Consider the following 8,965-nt stretch of genomic DNA (forward strand, 5'->3'; position numbering starts at 1 on the left):
CAAGCCACAAACTAAAGCCCAATTGGGTAGGTCCAAAAGGCTAACCCAATTAGATAATCAGTTTTTATTTAATAAGAATTATTAAATAAAGTAACTACTAAGGTAGTTAGTATGTACGTAGGATGAAAAAAAAAAGAAAATAGTTTTTCTCTGCAAGGAGAAGAAGAAGGATTTTTCTTTGAGAATCAATGTACAAAAAGACTAATTGAGAGACCACACATCTTGGGCACCATGTGGAATTGTGATGAAGACTAAAGTGTAAGGTTGAATTTAATCAACCATGTGTTGGCTTTATTCCATGACAAATTTGCTTGTAATATAGCACTTAGAAACCTTGTATTTAGGTGGGAATCATGTAAGGGTAGTGTGTGAGAGAGTGTGAAGAAATGCTCAAGACAGTGCAGTGAAGCAGAGACTCGTGGCTAGGACTCGCGGGTGGCTCGCGGCTTGCAAGCCGCCAAAAGTTGCTCACGTACAGAGCATGCAGGGGAGTTGAACAGTCACGCCACCTGGAGCACTACACGACAAAAATCCAGACTGGCCATTAAGTTTGCTCGCGACTTGAACTCGCGACTCAGTCAAGTCGCGAGGTCAAGTCGCCAGCTAGCCCTGTTTTTGGAAAAAACTGACTCTTCGCATTCTATTCTCACACCAGTATAAATACCCCTCATTCCCACAAAATAGGGGTGGCTATTCAGAAAGAAAAACCCTAAGAGAGGTTTCCTCAAAACACCCACCCAATTAGAGAGAGCTACTCATTCTTAGAGAGTAACCTTTGTAGTCTCTTCTCATTCCCTCTCTCATTGTCATACCTATTGAGAGGAGATTTCTATCCAAACACTACCCACACCAATTTAGAGTGTTGAGTGTTTTTGGAGCTTTGGGAAGCATTGGAAGATGCCAAGGATGGCGGATGCTACGGTCTAGTAGCGGAATCCGGTAAGCTAGAAAAGAAAAAGGTTCGGCGCAACCTCGTTGGAGCAAGAAGCTTGGAGGGCTTAGGTACATCGGGTAGATTAGGCTTGGAGGGTCTATTGCTGTTCATGTATCCCAACTACATTTTCTAGTGGATTATTGACCGTTTGGAGGGCGGCGGAGAGGTTTTACGCCGAGGGCTTCGGTTTCCTCTTCGATAACACATCGCGTGTTGTCTTTGTGTTTGCATTTTCCTTCCTCTTTATCTTTGCCTTTTTATTATATGCTGTGAATTGTATTTTGTTTTGGCTTAGATAGTTTTTAACCAATTTCATATTATAGCATATATTAAGTTTCCGTACACTAGTTGTTTGACATATTGCTTGAATTGGTTAAGTTGTAATTTGGGGGTCTAAACGTTCAAAGGTGTTTATACACATTTTTGAACTTTCAATTGGTATCAGAGCGGGTACACTTGTTGTGGTTTAAATACCTAAGTGTGATCCTTGACCCCTTGTGTTTATTTGCCATGGATTGTGCTTTGTATGCCTCTTTGTATGATTTGGTTGGTGATGAATGTAACATGCCACGTGTTTGTGAAAATGCCTCTATGAGTGTTAATCCTCATAAGTGTGATGACATGTTATTTGAATCTATGGGTGTTGTTGACAAACTCTTGAAGAAAAATGCTAAGAAGTTTCAAAAGAATTTGAGCAAGTTATTTTGTGAAAATGATGATTTGATTGCTAAGCTCAATGAATCCAACAAATTGGTTGAGAAATATAAAAAACTTGCTGAAATTTCTCTTGAAAAGCTGAAAGAGTTTGAATGTTTGAATATGGACTTGGATGCTAAACTTGTTTTGTCTAACAAACTTGTTGATGATCTTAAATGTGAAAATGAATCTCTTAAGATGCATGCCAAGTGTTTGATTGCTGAACCCATTGATAAAATGGATGATAATATGTGTTGCAATCATGTTGTGGTACCCGATCTTGTGCCTAATGTGTATTCTACCTCTAAGGACAAATCGGTGTACGTTCCTCCACACAAAAGAAATCAAAATGTGGAGAGAAAGACTGTTAAGTCACAGCCTCTATTTAGGTCTCAACCTAAGGTTTTGGATGGATCTAAGTTTGTTCCAACTTGCCACCATTGTGGTGTGATTGGTCATATAAGACCTCAATGTCATAAGTTGAAGAGGGAACAAAACCATGTTGCTAGATCCCTTCCCAAAAAGCCTAGTAGACCTAAACACATTGTTTGTCACCATTGTGGTGCCTTTGGTCATCTAAGACCTCAATGCTCTAAGTTTCATGCTTTTAAAAGAATCAAAAGAAAAGAAAAACTTGAGCTTTTTGGAAGTTGTGCTAAAAAGAGTAAACTGGTTTTGAGTGAAAATAGCATGTTGTTAAAGAAAATGTTTAATGCTCTTAACTCCTTGACTATGTGCATCTCCGGTTCTCATTCTTCCAACCCTCGTCTCACTTCTCTTGAGACACTCATTCCAAACAATCGTTCCGTTTGGATGAGGAAGGGTTCCTATGGTTGAGCTTTTGCTCTTTTGGTCCTTGATCTAATTCTTTCGATCTTTGTAGGACCCTTCATGCATTAAATGTCATATCTTCATGCATTTTGTGCATCTTGCATTTATTTATATGCATTGTTTTGTTTTTGATCTTACTTTTATATTTCAGTTTTGTGTGAGTAAAAAAAAAATAAAAAATCCAAAACCACATAAAAAGTGAAAAATTCAAAAAGTTTGATCGTATATGTTTGAGCACATATCACATGTGAGTTTGGCCTTGTACCTTTGTACAAATGGCTTTGTGCATTTACGAGCTTAGCTTGTTATTTTTGCACTTATATCTTTGTGGGAAAAATCTTGACATCTTTGTGTGATTGTTGTAAATCGATCTTCAAGCTTGTCATGAATGATTTGTCAATAGTCATGTTGGTTTTGATACATGCGTAGACTTGTGCTTATATCTCTTCCCACTCTTTTATTTTTATTGCTTAAAGAGCTCAATAAATGTAAATCTCAAAATGAAAAGAGATAATGAGCTGCAAAAGCCGTCGCACATACTAGTATTCGACTAGGAAAAAGGGAAAGCGACTTATATGAAAATGTATGATGCCTAAAAAGCCAAAGGCTTGTTCATCAAATTGAAATATCACAAATTTCAGGCATCAATCTCAAAATGAGATGTTTTGATTCAAAATGATCAAATGTTATGAATTGTAAAGAAGCCAAATGAAAAGCTTCAATCTTATGTAATCATTTTCTTGTGGGAGGTCATATATGTTCATTTCTATAATTGAGATAGACCACTTGACTTAGTACTAGTTGTGTATGACTTGATTGAATTGATCATTGAAACTTCACTCTAGACTAAGGACTATTCCACATTTGATACACACACACAACACACATGCCTAATGTTCAATAAATGTCTTATTCATTTGTTAGATTGTACTTGTCTAAATGTGATGTGTGTGTGCTCAATCATATATGATTCAATCCAAAAAGATTTTTGATCATTTTATATGTTTTTGGAAGTGATTTTTATCAATCTTTGTGTTCATGTTTAGTGTTTACTTTGTTTTTTCATTGTTTAAACATGTTCTGTATTGAAAAACAGGTGTCAGTGTTTTTCGCGGCTCAGCTGGCGACTCGCTAGTCGCGAAACCCCAGTCGCGAGCTCATCCAGAAGCTTTTGGCGACTCACTTGCGTCTTGCTCGTGACTCACTCGCAACTCGCGAAAATTTTCGCGACTGAACCTCGCGACTCGCCCAGTCACGAAACGCCTAGAAACAGCTTTTTAAAGGGCTTTTTGTGGGAAACTTGTTTTAAACCTCTCCCATCCTCTCTAAAACCCCCCTTTCAATATTTTTACATCAAAACCCAACCAATTTGAATGGTTTTTCATTCCATTAACATTTCTAAGGTAATTATAAATTCTTTTCATTAATTTTGATCCTTGGATTATGTTTTGGAGAGTTTTGTGCTCTTGGTTGGGATTTTTATCATTGGGGTTGGGAAAACTTAATTTTTGTCAAATTTCTTCATGGGATTGGTTTCTTTTGTTGATTTGCATTGGATGTTGGCCCCTTGTGGCAGAAAGAACATGTATTAAGGGTGAATTTCATGATGTTCATGCATTGTTTCACATTATTGTTCATAGTGTGCATGCTAGGTATTTGATAAAATGCCTCTTAGACATTTTCTCGCTTGTTTGGACTCCGATGAGTACCAAACTTTGGGGTTTCTCATGTTTCCTCATTAGGAACATGTTTGGTTCGTTGGTTGTGTATTTAACACACCTTGCCCCACATGTGCATTTTTCATGCATTGGTCATGCATTGCACTTAGCCACCTCTTGCACACACCTTTGCTACCCTTGTCATGCATTGGTCTATACCTTGCTTCTTCATCCTAGCATGTCATGTCTGTCTTATGCTTTGTAGCATTTTACTTTGTCATGGGTTTGAGCTTCATTTTCTCATTCATCTTGCACCCCTCATGCATCATTAGCATTGTTCGTACCTTCATCTCTTGCCCTCGTTTCTTCTTGACCCTTTGTCTATTCCTGACAAAAAGGGGGAGAGTATACTCTAGAGAATATTTCGGAGTATTTTGTCATTTCTATATGACTCTTGTGCACATCCTTAGGGGGAGAAATTCTATTTCTCATGCACATTTGTAGGGGGAGAGATATTCCATAGGGGAGATGCATATACCAAGGGGGAGAAGACATTGAGATAATAAGAAAACTTTGTTTTGAACAAGCACAGGCTTTATGGTGCTTTGAGTTATGTTTTGTGGTTCTCTTCGCATCATGTTTTTGTTTTGGACATGCATATATCCCTATGCTATTATGCTTCATTGAATGCATGTTCAGATGATCATTTGATTTGATATGTGATCATTGTAGTCATTTCTATATGACTATTTTGGTGTTTGATCAAGTTTCTCATATGTTTCACAACATGTTTACTTGATCGCTTTTTACTTGTTACATTATACTTGTCCTTGTATTACTTGCTTTACCTTGAGGGTCTAATGTGTTTTGTGCAAGTGTTTCAGGTTACAAGTATATATGTTCCAAGTGCATCACAGCTTCTCATCATTTTGAAGGGGAGAGATTTTAAGTACTTTTAGTTTATATTGTTTAAGTTTTTATTCAATATAATGTGGTTTGTACCCATGTTGCTTTTGTAAGCTTTTAGGGTTTATGTTTGTAGGCTTTATGGTTTGTACCATGCTTTATGCAGCTTTTTATACTTTGTTTAAATCAGTACTTCTATATAAATGTATTGCATTTTCTTTTAAGTACTGTCACTCTTGTGCCCTTGTAGGATTGTTCATAGATGCATATACCTTGTGTATTATGCATTGGTTGAGTGTTGAGCATACAAGTATCTTGTCTTGGGCTTGTTAACTTGTATGTCCTTGTGTTCATTCCAAGTGTGAATGAGCACTGTGATCACTACCTTGTGGTGTTCACTTGGTTGATCAAGTCATGGTTTGTTTCTTAACTCCATCTTTGCTTGATCACATATTGCCTGTTTCATATGCATTTTATGATTTTCTGCTTACAATGATCATGGTGTATTGTTGTGTTTCAGGAGATTCATGTTCATATGATTCAAGAGCTGCACAGCTTCTAGATTTAGGTGTGAGTGAGTTTTGCCATTGTTCCCAAACTCACGTTTAAGTCTAGAGTCTGTTTTAGGGTGTTTTGTCATGGAATAGCCAAAGGGGGAGATTGTAAGGTTGAATTTAATCAACCATGTGTTGGCTTTATTCCATGACAAATTTGCTTGTAATATAGCACTTAGAAACCTTGTATTTAGGTGGGAATCATGTAAGGGTAGTGTGTGAGAGAGTGTGAAGAAATGCTCAAGACAGTGCAGTGAAGCAGAGACTCGCGGCTAGGACTCGCGGGTGGCTCGCGGCTTGCAAGCCGCCAAAAGTTGCTCACGTGCAGAGCATGCAGGGGAGCTGAACAGTCACGCCACCTGGAGCACTACACGACAAAAATCCAGACTGGCCATTAAGTTAGCTCGCGACTTGAACTCGCGACTCAGTCAAGTCGCGAGGTCAAGTCGCCAGCCAGCCCTGTTTTTGGAAAAAACTGACTCTTCGTATTCCATTCTCACACCAGTATAAATACCCCTCATTCCCACAAGATATGGGTGGCTATTCAGAAAGAAAAACCCTAAGAGAGGTTTCCTCAAAACACCCACCCAATTAGAGAGAGCTACTCATTCTTAGAGAGAAACCTTTGTAGTCTCTTCTCATTCCCTCTCTCATTGTCATACCTATTGAGAGGAGATTTCTATCCAAACACTACCCACACCAATTTAGAGTGTTGAGTGTTTTTGGAGCTTTGGGAAGCATTGGAAGATGCCAAAGATGGCGGATGCTACGGTCTAGTAGCGGAATCCGGTAAGCTAGAAAAGAAAAAGGTTCGGCGCAACCTCGTTGGAGCAAGAAGCTTGGAGGGCTTAGGTACATCAGGTAGATTAGGCTTGGAGGGTCTATTGCTGTTCATGTATCTCAACTACATTTTCTAGTGGATTATTGACCGTTTGGAGGGCGACGGAGAGGTTTTACGCCGAGGGCTTCGGTTTCCTCTTCGATAACACATCGCGTGTTGTCTTTGTGTTTGCATCTTCTTTCCTCTCTATCTTTGCCTTTTTATTATCTGCTGTGGATTGTATTTTGTTTTGGCTTAGATAGTTTTTAACCAATTTCATATTATAGCTTATGTTAAGTTTCCGCACACTTGTTGTTTGACATATTGCTTGAATTGGTTAAGTTGTAATTTGGGGGTCTAAACGTTCAAGGGTGTTTATACACGTTTTTGAACTTTCATAAAGGTATTCTCAAATTTTGTTTTTGAATTTCACTGCATCAAGGTATGCTTTCTATTATTTATTCTAGAATTCAAAGTTAGATGTTATCTTTCATGAATGAAGTAGATCCATGATTGTTGCTTTCGCTGTGTGTTTTGTATGGGATACAAAACCAGATTTTCTAATAGGTAAGACCTCTTTTCTATTTGTTCTGGTGTGTTTCCAAAAAATTTCTCCTTTTTTATTTATCAAATAATGAATTGGTTGTTATTTTTTAAATGTTTAACGTTGAAAATTATTTTTAAGACAAACTTTTCATTCAAACACCAATCTTTCCGGTTTTTTATTTATATAGGAATTCATGCTTCTTATGGGTAACTCCTCTTTCTCTTTGTTTTGGTCTAGAATCAAACACGAACTCTTTTTCTTTTTCTTTTTTAAAGGAATTTACACCTCTTGGTATTCCAATTTAAGTATGTTTTACATTTTTAAAAAAAAATAATGATAACCTTAAAAAAATTAAATTCTCATTCAAAATGTATTGGTATTTGATTTCCCATTTTAACCCAATAACAACATCAATCATCCACTTTCCCATCATTGTTGATTAAGTCAAAGGAATTCAATGTGTTTGTGAATGAAAAGAGTCATTCAAAGTGTTTCCATTATAAATTTTTTCTCTTTTAAAAAAAAAAAAATTTAAATACTTGGTTTATTAGATAAGTTTATTGGATTGCACAATTTTATGCACAATTTAAAATTTTAAAATACTTGGTTTATTAGATAAGCTGATGTATGCACAATTTTATTGGATTGCATTGAGGAGGCATTGGAATGGAATATTAGATAAGTATGAATGCGAGAATTTACAAGAATTACTATATGATTCAAACTCCACATGAAGTGGTTGTTATCTAAGAAATTGTTGTAAAAAAATTTCTTTTGTAACAGAAACTATATTTATCATCTGTATAGCTCTATGTGAGACTCAATTTATAGTTTTTTTTTTTTTTTTTTGATAATGATTAATTTACTACTCCATCTCCCATAATAATAAAAAAAAAAAAAAAAAAAAAAAAAAACTTCTCCATCAAAAATGCTATGTAACTTTTCTTGGTTTTAAAGGTAGTTGCTAAATTTTAAATTTAACTTTTTTTTTTTTTATGGATGCATAGTAAGTGGCTAACTTTAAGGATTAAAAAGCTACATTTTAGAATTAAAAAAAAATGATAAATGCCATAATTTTAAAAAAATAAAAAAAGAAAAGAAATGAAAAGTGGATCCTGAAGCCTAACATAATAATAATAATAATAATAATAATAATAAAGTGAGCCTTTTACTGTAAAAAAAGAAAAGAAAAAAAAGATAGTTGCTAAATTTTAAATTTAAGCTCTTTTTAACTTTGTTATAGGGGTCATTCTACAGTACCCTTATGTTTTTTAGTGGGTATGGTACCCACCGAAATCTTGACCATCAAAATTAATGGTTTTTAATCTTGGCCGTTTATTCAATTTTAGTGAGATAACAGTTACCGGAAAGACAAGTTAGCATATAAAAGCAAAATGATAGAACCAGATCTTATTAGTTCTCTCTCGCGTCCTCCCAAACTCAATTGATCTTCTTAAAAAATAATCTCAGGCACGAAAAAGTGCTTGCTTGATTCTTTTGTCATTCTGAGAAAATTGCTTTTGCTTCTTCTCTCTTGCGTGCTCTTCGTACGTCAATCTCCTTTCCGCAGTCCGTCAATTTACTCACTAGTGAAGGTAAGGATAAAAAGAAAAAAACTTAATTTCACTCACCTCTGTTTTGTTTCCCCTTTTTCTTCGTTAGTTTTTCAGCTAATCCGTTTGAAAAAATATATACTTTTTATTTCAATTGGTTGTTGATTGCATATCACTGCCCTTTCTATTTGTCGAATATGGGTATTGGGTGCGGGATGGAACTTGCTTAGGGTTCAACACCGAGTAGGTTTTTTTTTTTTTTTTTGAACTCAACATTGAGTAGTTCTAAGTGGATTGGACCTTGTGAAAAATTCAATTGCTTTGTTTTGGTGGGTTCATTTTGAAACCGTCCTAACTGGACTGAACAGAAAAATCTGTAGTCATACCATTCAATTACTTTGTTTTGGTCGATTAAATTTTGAAACAATCCTAACTGGACTGAACTGGATACCTTGATAAAATTCTA

The sequence above is a fragment of the Quercus lobata genome, chromosome 8 (assembly GCF_001633185.2).
Source record: "Quercus lobata isolate SW786 chromosome 8, ValleyOak3.0 Primary Assembly, whole genome shotgun sequence".
In the NCBI taxonomy this organism is placed as follows: Eukaryota; Viridiplantae; Streptophyta; class Magnoliopsida; order Fagales; family Fagaceae; genus Quercus; species Quercus lobata.